Source organism: Chenopodium album, chromosome 26 (genome assembly GCF_948465745.1).
Source record: "Chenopodium album chromosome 26, dcCheAlbu1.1, whole genome shotgun sequence".
Taxonomy (NCBI): domain Eukaryota; kingdom Viridiplantae; phylum Streptophyta; class Magnoliopsida; order Caryophyllales; family Amaranthaceae; genus Chenopodium; species Chenopodium album.
The window spans coordinates 32724188-32737741 of NC_137859.1; the positions used below are offsets into that span (position 1 = coordinate 32724188).

At 37.0% G+C, this 13554-nt stretch overlaps 1 long non-coding RNA gene across 1 annotated transcript; it reads left to right on the plus strand.

The window, feature by feature from the left end:
• The first annotated feature begins 6936 nt into the window (after nucleotides 1-6936).
• Nucleotides 6937-8665, plus strand: LOC145616285 (uncharacterized). The gene is made up of 3 exons (XR_014107624.1): nucleotides 6937-7074; nucleotides 7663-7715; nucleotides 8366-8665. It is a non-coding gene; the product is annotated as an uncharacterized LOC145616285 (long non-coding RNA).
• The last annotated feature ends 4889 nt before the right edge of the window (nucleotides 8666-13554 follow it).

Genomic DNA, 13554 nt, shown 5'->3' on the forward strand with positions numbered 1-13554 from the left:
CTATGGACTTTGTATGACCTAGTCTTTCCCCTTGATAGCACTATGTAAAGGAGTTACTAGCTTGGGGGGTGTGCACACTTAGGTGGTAAAATGATTTACGAAAATAAGGATTGATCCATCCTATTCAGAATTATCTTTGGAAAGTTGGTTATTTCGGAAATTGGTTCTTTGACAAGTTTTTATACATGAATTTCTATTCATGAATGGTTTGGATAAATTATGATTTATTAAAGTTAAATCTCTTCGAAAGCATGTTTAATTAATTAAATTGATTTTACATGACTAGCATTTGTATGTACTTAGCATTTTGGCTAATACGTATTTGTTTTGTTTTGGCTTGGCCTTACTTATCATTTTGATGAGTAGATAGGTGATGGCGATCGGACAACGTGAACTATGTGCTGCATTGGGAACGATGGGCGGTGATCACCTAGTTTAAATAAATATAGTATAAGTAGTGTAGTTACTTTGAAAGTGTATCAAACTATTATTACTACTATTATTGAAAGTTAAGTACTATTTCCGCTGCAAAACTCTCTTAATCCTTACGTAATCACGTGGCGGTAATACTCCCATGTTACTCCCTAAAGTTGGATTACTATTGTTAATATTAGACAGTAATTTGGGGGTGTTACAAAGTGGTATCAGTTTTCGGGTCTTAAAAAGATAAAAATTGGAATATAAAACTGATGGGTAGACCTAAGAAGGGCATATAGGATAGAGTTTCGCATTTGTTTTTCCGAAAGTATATACTAAGTATATTTTTAAGTAAAAACTACTTTCTATTTTAAATACGAAGAAAGATTAATAATGGGGATTATTGGATTGACAATGAGCTCTGTCTAAGGCTGGATTTGGGCTCTGGGCAACGTCGACCCTAACCTCTCCTAGTTGGGATCTCATTGGTCCGATTAATCCACATTATGAATCAGGTATTCAACTTATAACCATATATAATATTTTCGAAATTAAAAGAATTTGAAACGTATTCAAAAGGTGATTTCGAACTTTATGTGAATTATGTGCATATGGACTAAGCGAACATCCAAGTTATGTTTTAGAATATAAAGGTTCGAATTGCATTAAGATTGATAGTCTTTTGGGAATAATTATATTCCACGGTATATTAGTGAAGGTTCATGAATTATTATTTGAAGGTTCATGAATTATTATTCGATAGTTATTCCTAAATTGGAAATGGATTGGAAGGTGAATTCCACTCTCATGTGATGAATTATATGGTGAAGTATTTGTTGATTTGTATGTTATAATTGTATGCAAATTATGATAAATCTTGTGATGATTTATTTTGAGATGTTACATAGAGTTGTTTCTAAAAATGGCAATTTAGACTTGCCAGTTAATTTGATGAAACGTTTAGTACTCAAGATATTTTGTGAACAGTAAAGTTATCACATCACTGGTTGAGTCTTTGTTGGATAGATGAACAATTTGTTTGTAAATTCATGTGTCTAATTACCACATTATTCAGGATCATGTCTCTAAGGCAACGAATTAAGAAAGGGAGTAAGTCCAAAGTCAGCTCTGTCATCAAAAGGCTAACCAAAATAACCGAAAACATAGCCGGTATTGTCTCAAACCAGGGAAAAGCCCATAATGACCTCGATGCTTTTGGGGAAGTTTTTAAGAGAGTAGCTGCAGCCAAACCACCTACTTACCTTGGCAAGGTAGACCCAGCAAGCTTAGAAAATTGGGTGAGAGAGTTTAATAAATTTTTTGATGCTATTAATTGTCCTGAGGAATTAAAAGTCAATAATGTTGTTTATTACCTTAGAGAGGAAGCCGATTTATGGTGGAGTCAAAGGAGGAATGATTTACTGAGTATTCCTAACTTTGGGTGGGCTGAATTTAAGGAAGCTTTGAGATAGAAGTTTTACCCTTCCTACTTGAGGAAACAAAAGTGTATAGAGTTTACGAACCTTAGGATGGGGAACATGACAATTAATGAGTATTATAGCAAGTTTATTGAGTTGATGAGATTTGCACCTGAGGTAGTACCAACTGAAGCATTAAGGCACAGAGGTTTGAGCAAGGTTTGACTTTGACCCGTCAAGGAAAATTAGGAGGAGTGACCTTTGAAACCTTAGATGAGGTTTATGGGAGAGCAGCGCACCTTTATGGGATCAAGGGGAGAGAGCTAGAGGGAAACTTTTCTGGGGAAAAGAGGAAGACTAGTGGGATTTTCAATAGGAGTGAGAAGAAACCCAGAGTTGAGGGGAACCCGAGCGGAAATTTTAATGGAAAAAGGGACAACAGGGGGAATTTTGAAAGAGGAAATGGGAACAGGGGAAATGGAGACAAACCCAAGAGAACCTATTTTTGCAAAAGATGTGCGAAAAACCATCCAGGGAGGGACTGTGAGGGAAACCTAGTGACTTGCCGCTACTGTCAAAAGCTAGGTCACCGTGAGTATGAGTGTTACAAGAAGGTCTCTGATGAGCAGTCGGGTAAACCCTAAGATGAGAAGAACCAAACCAAGCCAGCTCAGTCCAGTGGATTTATTCCTAAGACCACACCCAACAACAGTGGAACCGCTCCCAAAGGTCGTGTGTTCGTGATGAACAGCCGTGACGCTGCAACTGCTTCTGATGTGGTAATTGGCAATTTTTTTATTTGTTCTATGTCTACTAAAGTCTTGTTTGATTCAGGGGCGTCTCACTCTTTTATTTCTAGAACTTTAGTAGATAGACTCAAGTTAGAGAGTCCGGTGTCTGTTTCCTTAGATATTGCTATCCCGTCAGGGGAAGTGGTGAGTTGCACTAAGATGCATCAGGGTGTACCTCTTGTCATTTCAAAAGTAGAATTTCCATCAGACTTAATCGAGCTTGACTTACAAGATCTCGATGTTATTTTGGGGATGGACTGGTTGGGCAAGTACAAGGCCCAAATTGATTGCGAAGCCCAAAAGGTCACGTTGTGTGGCCCGGGCAAAGTTAGGGTAACCTATTGAAGGGAGGGAAAGAAATCAGGATTAAAGATCATATCTGCTTTGCAACTTAAGGAGTGTGTAGCAAAAGGATATCCACTGTATTTGTTTAGCGTCCAAAGGATAGAAGAAGGAGATAGAGATAATGGGAAAAATATTCTAGTAGTAAATGAATTTCTCGATGTCTTTCCTGAGGAGATTCCAGGGATGCCTCCGGTAAGGGATGTCGAATTTACCATAGACTTAGTTCCAGGGACAAGACCTATTTCAAAGGCTCTATACAGAATGGCCCCGGCCGAGATGAAAGAGTTGAAGACTCAGTTAGATGACTTGTTGGAGAAGGGCTATATCCGGCCTAGCTCATCACCATGGGGTGCACCAGTTTTGTTCGTGAAGAAGAAGGATGGAAGCTTGAGGTTGTACATAGATTACCGAGAGTTGAACAATGTGACGATCAAGAATAAGTACCCGCTGCCTAGGATTGATGATTTGTTCGACCAGTTGAAAGGGGCGGGAATATTTTCAAAGATCGATTTGAGGTCAGGGTATCATCAGTTGAGGATAGCAGAGTCGGACATTGCAAAAAATGCTTTTAGGACTCGTTATGGTCACTATGAATTCATGGTAATGCCATTTGGGTTAACTAATGCACCTGCGGTTTTCATGGATTTAATGCACCGAATTTTCGGGCCATACTTGGATAAGTTTGTTGTGGTATTAATCGATGATATTTTGGTGTATTCGAGGAACCCGGAAGAGCATGAGGATCATTTGAGGGTAGTATTGTCAACCTTGAGGGAGCATCAATTGTACGCCAAACTCTCAAAGTGTGAGTTTTGGTTGGAAGAGGTAGCTTTCCTAGGTCATGTGATTTCTAAGGAGGGAGTATCGGTGGATCCAGCAAAGGTAAAGGATGTAAGTGAATGGCCGACCCCGAGGAGTGTGTCAGATGTTCGGAATTTTCTTGGGTTAGCAGGTTATCATAGGAGATTTGTTAAGGATTTTTCGAAAATTGCAAGGCCTATGACGAGCTTGATGAGGAAAGAATGTAAGTACGAGTGGACTCCGGAGTGTAAGGAGGCTTTTCAGACATTGAAAGAGAAGTTGACTACGGCACCTGTGTTAGCCCTGCCTGATGGAAGTGAGCAATATGAGGTGTATAGTGATGCGTCGAAGTTCGGGTTAGGTTGTGTGTTGATGCAAAATCGAAAGGTGATAGCTTATGCCTTGAGACAGTTGAAGCCTTATGAGGTGAATTACCCGACCCATGACTTGGAGTTAGCCGCAATTGTGTTTGCATTGAAGATTTGGAGACACTACTTGTACGGAGTGACATGTAGGATTTTCACCGATCACAAGAGTTTGAAGTACATATTCACTCAAAAGGAGTTGAACATGAGACAACGGCAATGGTTGGAGTTGATTAAGGATTACGATTTGGAGATTCAATATCATGAAGGGAAAGCGAATGTTGTAGCTGATGCATTAAGTGGGAAGTCAAGTCATACAGTTAATGCGATGATTTTACCAGATCAATTGTGTGTGGAATTCCAAAAGATGAATTTGGAGGTATTGGAACAAGGAGAAGTTAAGGAGATTTTGAGTGCCTTGATGAGCAGACTGTCAATCTATGATGAGATTCGAGAAAGTCAGCCCGGAGATGAGAAGTTAAACAAGATTAAAGAGAAGATCGAGGAAGGGCAAGTATCGGACTTTTCAATAGCCGATGATGGAAGCATGAGGTTTAAAGGGAGATGGTGTATCCCTCATAATCGAAGTGATCTTAAGCAGAAGTTGATGGAGGAAGCTCATAGTTCTCCTTATTCAATGCATCCCGGAGGGGATAAGTTGTATAAGGACATGAAAAAGACATTCTGGTGGCCGAATATGAAAAGGGAAGTGGCAGAATTTGTGGCTAGATGTTTGACCTGTCAAAAGGTCAAAATCGAGCATAAGAGACCCCAAGAAACAGTTCAATCCTTGGAGGTGCCTAGTTGGAAGTGGGATTCGATATCTATGGATTTCGTGGGAGCCTTACCCAAGACTCGAGCAGGGAATGATACAATTTGGGTCATAGTGGATCGATTAACGAAGTGTGCAACGTTCATACCCATGAGGAGTACATGGTCAATGGATCAATTGGGAAGAGCGTATGTGAAGTTTGTGGTGAAATACCATGGTGTGCCGAAGGACATCATCTCGGATATAGACTCAAGGTTCTTATCCAACTTCTGGCAGAGTTTACAAAAGGCTATGGGGACTAAGTTGTTGATGAGCACTACATTCCACCCCGCAACCGATGGTCAAACAGAGAGAACAATACAGACATTAGAGGATATGTTGAGATCATGTGTTATGGAGTACCAGGGTTCGTGGGAAGATCATTTGGACTTGATAGAATTTTCCTACAACAACAGTTATCATGCAAGCATTGGGATGGCGCCATTTAAAGCTTTGTATGGACGAAAGTGTAGAAGCCCGATATGTTGGAACGATATAAGTGAGACAGTTACGCTCGGGCCAGAAATGATCGAAGAGACGGTGAAACAAGTAAAGATGATTCAAGAGAAAATTAAAGCCGCACAAGATCGTCAAAAGAGCTATGCGGATTTGAAAAGGAGGGATGAGGAATACGAAGTAGGTGAGAAAGTTTTATTGAAAATATCTCCGATGAAGGGAGTGATGAGGTTCGGGAAAAGAGGAAAGTTAAGCCCGAAATACATTGGACCATATGAGATCATCCAAAAGGTGGGAAAGGTACCATACAAGTTGGTTTTGCCTAATGAGCTAGAAAGAGTTCACAATGTGTTCCATGTGAGCCAAATTCGGAGATACATACCAGATGTTTCCCATGTTTTACAGCCTGAAACCATCGAGATGGACGAGAACTTGACTTATGAGGAAAGGCGTGTGAAGATTTTGGATAGTAAAGTGAGAAGCACTAGGAACAAGGATGTTAAGATAGTCAAGGTTCTATGGTCAAATCATAAAATCGAGGAAGCTACTTGGGAAGCCGAAGTAGATATGAGGAAAAGATATCTAGAGTTGTTTTCTGAGGATAGTAGTCGAGTTACGGGGGCGTAACTCCTTTTAAGGGGGCCGCGGTAGAATGCAATAGAGTTTCGCGCTTTTGCCCTATTTGGTTAATTTTGAGTCATTTTGAGTTATTTTATGTTGTGCATGAGTTACAATATGAGTCATTTCGAATCGTTATAAGTTGTGCATGAGTCAGTTAGTACTAACTTAGATTGTTTAACCAATTTTTACTTAAGTTTCGTGGTCGAAACTTCTTTTAAGGGGGGTAGACTGTAATACCCCGTATTTTTAAACCCGTTTACTAATTATCAAACTATGGGTTTTTCCGAGATAATTCAAATATTATATTATTATACAAAATAATTTATTTAAGTCATTATATACAAATGACAATTTTATAATTACGTTTTATAATGAGTTTGATTATACTAATCAAGTTAAAGTTATCATGCCCGAAAACCGGATTTTCCTACCTTAAATCCTTTGTTCCCGAGCCAAATATTTTGTTTCCGAGTCATACTACAAGTGCCAAAAGTATTTAGTATCCTCTTTGCTAAATTTAACTCTAAAACACCACACAAATTGCTCCACGTAGCTCCCTTATACACCATTCATCCTCATTTTCGTTCCAAGCTTAAGCAGTCTCGGAAAACACCTTAGATCAAGGTCCATCCGTGGTCCGATTTGGCTTAAATTTTGACAGCTTGTTCTAGACATTCCAATATTCAATTTCAACGGTGTGATTGTTGTTTGGTTCTATAGATCAAAAGTTATGGCTTTCGAACAGAAACGCGTTTTCTTGCTTCTAGAACATCTTCATGTCGGCAAAAATGGAACCAAGGTTCCCACTTGTTCTTCCATTAATGGAGACAGCTGAAATAGTGCCTAATTGAGGCTATAAATAGCCATGAAAATCAGTCACACTTCCCACATTCATCTTTCCCAAACTACTCTCTTCATCCTCCATCTTCTCCTTTCTAAATCTTTCTTTGTTTCCTCTTTCTTCCTCTTTGGCCGTGAACACCACGACCACCACCTCTCCGACCACCTTACTGCAGCCCTCTTATCGTTGTCGTCGCTGCCACCCATAGGTAGTCCCTCCACCTTCCTCCATTGCTTGATTATCTAACCTTCCAACCTTGTTCTGATACTACATTATTGTTGTTGATATTGTTCTTCATTTTGGGTCATGCTATTACTACTACTACTGTACACTACTAGTACACATATGTACTAATGATAATCTACTATTATAAAGTATTAATAATTGTTATTATCTTGATTAAATCACATCAAACAACTACACTATACATATTACTACTACTACATACTAAAATAAGTACTATTACTATTCATGATGTTATAAGTATTATTATCATTATATTGTTGGTGTTTTGCTACTACTACTACTCCTCTACGTACTACTCCTACTACATATTATTATTATTATTATTATTATTATTATTATTATTATTATTGTTATTATTATTATTATTATTATCGTCATTAATAATATAACTAACTCTCTTAATATTAAAAAGGTTTCTTGAATTATGAAAGTATAAACATTACAAGAATTAAACTAATTGACCGTGCACAACTAAGTCAAAGGTCTACATTTTATGTACTAGTGTTTATGGGTTGATGAGTTTTTGATTAGGACTTTGTGTTTATTGTAGTAGGGATTTCAAGTTCGTAATTAGGAACTTCGTGCTTGTTTGCAAGGATCAAGGTACGTACACGTGGCTAGATCTTTTATAAAGTGGCTTTTATATGCAACGTGATTTACATGTTAAGAGATTTTGAACCATGTTTAAATGATTGTGAAATATATTTCGGTGGAACATGTTTTAATCGTTTAATCTCAAATGTTTAAATATTTTATGGTGGGTTATAAACTTGTATTGATATTTGGGATATTTAAAAATGAAGTTTTATTGTTTAAATTATCCCGAGTATGGGATATTGGAAAGTTTATTTATCAGGATTTATTCTTTGGATCTTTGGATTTTTAAATCCCACTACGTGGAGTAAGTTGAAGACTATGGACTTTGTATGACCTAGTCTTTCCCCTTGATAGCACTATGTAAAGGAGTTACTAGCTTGGAGGTGTGCACACTTAGGTGGTAAAATGATTTACAAAAATGAGGATTGATCCATCCTATTCGGAATTATCTTTGGAAAGTTGGTTATTTCGGAAATTGGTTCTTTGACAAGTTTTTATACATGAATTTCTATTCATGAATGGTTTGGATAAATTATGATTTATTAAAGTTAAATCTCTTCGAAAGCATGTTTAATTAATTAAATTGATTTTACATGACTAGCATTTGTATGTACTTAGCATTTTGGCTAATACGTATTTGTTTTGTTTTGGCTTAGCCCTACTTATCATTTTGATGAGTAGATAGGTGATGGCGATCGGACAACGTGAACTATGTGCTGCATTGGGAACGATGGGCGGTGATCACCTAGTTTAAATAAACATAGTATAAGTAGTGTAGTTACTTTGAAAGTGTATCAAACTATTATTACTACTATTATTGAAAGTTAAGTACTATTTCCGCTGCAAAACTCTGTTAAGCCTTACGTAATCACGTGGCGGTAATACTCCCATGTTACTCCCTATAGTTGGATTACTATTGTTAATATTAGAGAGTAATTTGGGGGTGTTACACATCATTTCCAAGATAGGACAAGTTACCTTAGAACCAAACATAGTCTTCAAAAACGTTTTATATGTCCCTGAATTCCAGTTCAATCTTATATCTGTTCACAAACTTTGCAAGGACTTAAGCTGTAGTGTTAAGTTTACCTCTGATTCTTGTATTATGCAGGATCTTTCCTCAACTAGGGAAACTCTTCTTGGTAAACAGAAGACTGGTTTATACCATGCTGCTGATAAGATTCCTCCTATTCCTTTTGAGGGTATTAGTTCTCCTACTGCTCAAGATATTGATTCTACCTCTTCTGATCTTGTAAGTAATCATACTATTACATATGCTAGTGTAGATAATATTGATGCTAAGCTTTAGCATTTAAGGTTAGGACATCTTCCTTTCAAACAAATAGGCTATATTTTGCCAAATGTGAAGAATAAAAGCTTTTGTGATAGTATATGCCAAATCTGTCCTAAAGCCAGATGAACTAGACTGTCATTTCCTTCTAGTGAAATAAAATCTTCTGCCCCATTTGAGCTAATTCGTGTTGATGTTTGGGGTCCCCTTCATTTTAAAACCTATAATGGTTGTTCTATGTTTCTTACTATTGTTGATGACTTCACTAGAATGACATGGATTCATATGCTTCAATACAAATCTGATTCTGTTCAAATATTGTTTGATTTTGTTACTTTTGCTGAAAAACAACATAATCTTCCTGTTAAATGTATGAGAACTGATAATGCCAAGGAATTTACTAAGGGTAGAATACTTGAGTTATAAACTGGCAAAGGAATACACCATCAGACTAGTTGTGTAGGAACCCCTCAACAAAATGGGATTGTGGAGAGGAAACACAAGCATTTATTAGAAACAGCTAGAGCTCTTTACTTTCAGTCTAAGGTTCCACAGAGATACTGGGGTGAGTGTGTGCTGAGTGCAGCCCATCTCATAAATAGAATGCCCTTGTCAGTCCTGAATAATCTTACTCCTTATCAGAAACTCTACAATAAATCTCCTAATCTTTCTCACCTAAGGGCTTTTGGTTGTCTGTGTTATGTATCTACTTCTAAGGTAGGCAGAACTAAGTTTGATCCTAGAGCTGACCCTTGTGTTTTCATAGGATATTCTCCTACTCAGAAGGGATATAAAGTTCTTCACTTAGAAAATAGTACTATTTCTGTCAGCAGGGATGTTAATTTCCATGAACAGCATTTTCCTTTCCATATACCTAAAACACAAGATTCTACACAATTCCAATTCTTTTTACCAAATCAGAATAATGATCATATTTTTAATGATCCTTTCTTAGATCTTACTGAAGGATATCCTGTTTCTCAACCTCCTATAATTCATCAAATTCCTGTTCTTATTTCTTCTAATAATTCTTCTTCATCTCAGACACATAACATAGTTCAACCAAGTTCTTCTTCTAGTTCTTCTTCTATTTCTTCTCATACTTCAGATTCTTCTTCTAATTCTTCTTCTCTTCCTTATCCTATTCCTTCTTCTAGTAGCTCTGCAGAAATTAGTGATATTCTTTCTACTTTGGATCCTGATAATCCAGATACTAGAAAATCCTCTAGACCTAGACAGAGTCCTTCCTGGATGTCTAATTATGACTGTAGAACTTCTACTAGAAATACCAAGAAGGTCAATTTCTCTCATTGGTGCAATTTAGTTTGTTTCTCTAGCATTCCAGATTCTAAAAAGGCCTTAGCATTCTTGTCTTCCACTACAAAAGAACCTAAAACCTACAAAGAAGCCTCTAAACATCCAGATTGGATAGTTGCTATGAAAAAAGAAATAGAAGCCTTGGAAAAGAATCAAACATGGGAAGTTGTTGATTTACCAGCTGGAAAGAAACCCATAGGTTGCAAATGGGTTTTAAAAATTAAGCTAAGAGCAGATGGAACCATTGAAAGGTTCAAGGAAAGACTTGTGGCAAAGGGGTACACTCAGAGGTTTGGAATAGACTATGAAGAGACATTTTCTCCTGTTATAAAAATGTCCACTATAAGGTGTGTGATTGCTCTTGCTGCAAGTAAAGGTTGGGATATGTTCCAGCTTGATGTAAACAATGCATTTTTACATGGGGATTTAAATGAAGAAATCTACATGGTAATGCTAAAAGGAATGGGAAATTCAGATGGGAAAGTATGTAAGCTCAACAAATCCTTGTATGGGCTGAAACAGGCTTCAAGACAGTGGTATGCAAGACTAGTTACAGAGTTAACAAAGAAAGGTTTTGTTCAAAGTGACAGTGATGCTTCTATGTTTCTGAAGAAGCTTCAAGGGAAAATCACAATTGCAGCAGTGCATGTTGATAAAATCATTTTGACTGGAGATGATGCTGAAACCATTTCTGACCTCAAGATGCATCTTCATAAAGTTATCAGCATCAAAGATCTGGGTAGACTCAGCTATTTCCTGGGAATTGAAGTTAGTTATCTTGATGAAGGGATAGTGTTAACTCAGAACAAGTTTACTCAAGAATTGTTATCTGAGTGCAATTTTCCCTTTGACAGAAGTGTTGTGACACCTTTGCCTCAGAATTTGAAGCTCTCTGCAGATTTAGGTGATTTGTTGGCTGATGCTTCTTTGTACAGAAGTTTGGTGGGAAAATTAAATTTTCTAACCAATACTAGGCCAGACCTTGCTTATAAAGTTCAGCACTTGAGCCAGTTCATGCAGAGTCCTAGGTCTACTCATTGGGGTGCTTTAGAACATAATCTTAGGTATGTTGCTCACACTGCAGGACAAGGAATACTATTAAAGGCCTCAAATGCTTTGACCTTACAAGCATTTAGTGATTCAGATTGGGGAGCCTGTCTTGATTCTAGGAAAAGTATCACTGGCTATGTTCTGCAGCTTGGGTCCTCACCTATCAGTTGGAAGTCAAAGAAGCAGCCAACCATTTCAAAATCTTCCTCAGAATCAGAGTATAGGGCCATGGCTTGTGCTGCTGCAGAAATTGTTTGGATGGTTAGATTGCTGCAGGAGTTAGGGGTGTCAAACTTGCTTCCTATTACCTTACATTGTGACAACCAGTCAGCTCTGCATATTGCTAGGAACCCAGTGTTCCATGAAAGATCCAAGCACATAGACATTGATTGTCACTTCACAAGAGAGAAAGTATTGGAAGGATTGATATAGTTGACTTATCTTCCCACAAAGTCTCAGTTGGCTGATGTGTTTACAAAGATTTTGCCTTCTGCTCAGTTCTCTGATTTGCTGTCCAAGCTAGGACTGTTCACACCACAGCCTAGCTTGAGGGGGGGTGTTGAGAATACCTTGGATCAGGCCCAAGCCCAACACACAAATACAGTTCAGCTCACGTGATTAGTTAAGTCAGTATAGAGTTTGTTAGTTAGTTGTAACAAACTCTCTCTTTATTTTTCTTCTGACATATAGTTGGCTATATATATGCCATTTATTTCTGTATCATAAAGTTAGTTGTAATAGTTCTCTCTTCTCAATCAATAATAAAAAATCTCTCTCATTCTTTGTCTTCTTCATTCGAGCTCAGAGTATTTTCATGGCAGATTGATGGTTTTGACAATTCTCTATAGTCCAAAAATGACATAAAGTTGTACCGAGAGTAAATAAGTACCTCCGGTTCTTTTGAATTACACATAAATTATGGAACTGAACTAAAATGATCTGAATTATAAACAATATACTATGTTTCTTATTATGTGCACCAAAGGGGTATTATTTATGAGACATAAAATATTCCTTTGTTGCACATAATAAAAAACGGAGATAGTAATATTAGTACTTCGTTGTATTTGCATTGTGACCTTTTTTAATGGAATGGAACTCATTAACTAATATTACATAAAAGTCAACCCATATATTTAAAGTTGGCTTGTATAAACTATTTGACATCAATGTTCATAACTATTTCTTAAAAGCAAGCAACACATGCAACAAACATAATACAAACCTATGAAACTATACATAATAGTGCAAAACAATTGTTTAACTCAAATTAAACTTACATCAAGTGTGATGAAAATGAACACATAATAGTGCAATAAAATTGTTTAATTCAAATTAAACTTACATCAAATGTGATGAAAATGAACTTATGGCGTGTTCTCCTTGCCTCTTATTTCACTCATTTTACGATGAAAAAAGTAAATAATAAAAACACTATGTCGTAAATTCAAGTAACTTAAATTTACTAATAAATTAAAGTTTAATTACAAATGAAAAGAACACAGCCTAACATTATGATCACGGGAAGAACATATAATACCGCTACTAAGAACAAGAAGTAATCCAACCCACACTCCACAGACAACGGGCCAAAATTTGAATTGTATAAGATGCTGATGATGATACCATCCAGCCATCCTGCAGTGATGCATTGATTCATCTCCTTCCCACATCATAGAGTAGTCATCTCATTCCTGCCAAAGCATATTTTTGCATGCTCATAAAAAAAGGAAACTATATTTTGGTATTTTGTTCTAACACTAGGTTTTTCAAGTCATTCATTTGCATGAATATTGTCCACTTTGCCTTCTATAATATTAATTGATATAGATTGGTGTGGACCAAAAACAACAGGATGAAAGGTCTTGCATGTTGAGGAATACACTGATACACTACAAGGGCATAATTTACCCACTCAAGCCTCAAATTTGTTTCTCTCTATGTGAAACTGGGGCATCTACATTACTATAATGGACAATATCACCCACAGTTATGATTTGTTTAGTAGGCGGTAGCAATATATATCTATAGTATTGGTAGTGAACTTGTGCGTGACTCTATAATGGTAAGCAACTCTACTACAATGTACTATATAAATTTTTTTTTCTTTTCTCGTTATAGAGTAGTGTTGTGAAGGCAGTGTTGCGAATGGACAATACACGAGGTATGAAAATTTACTCTCGAACT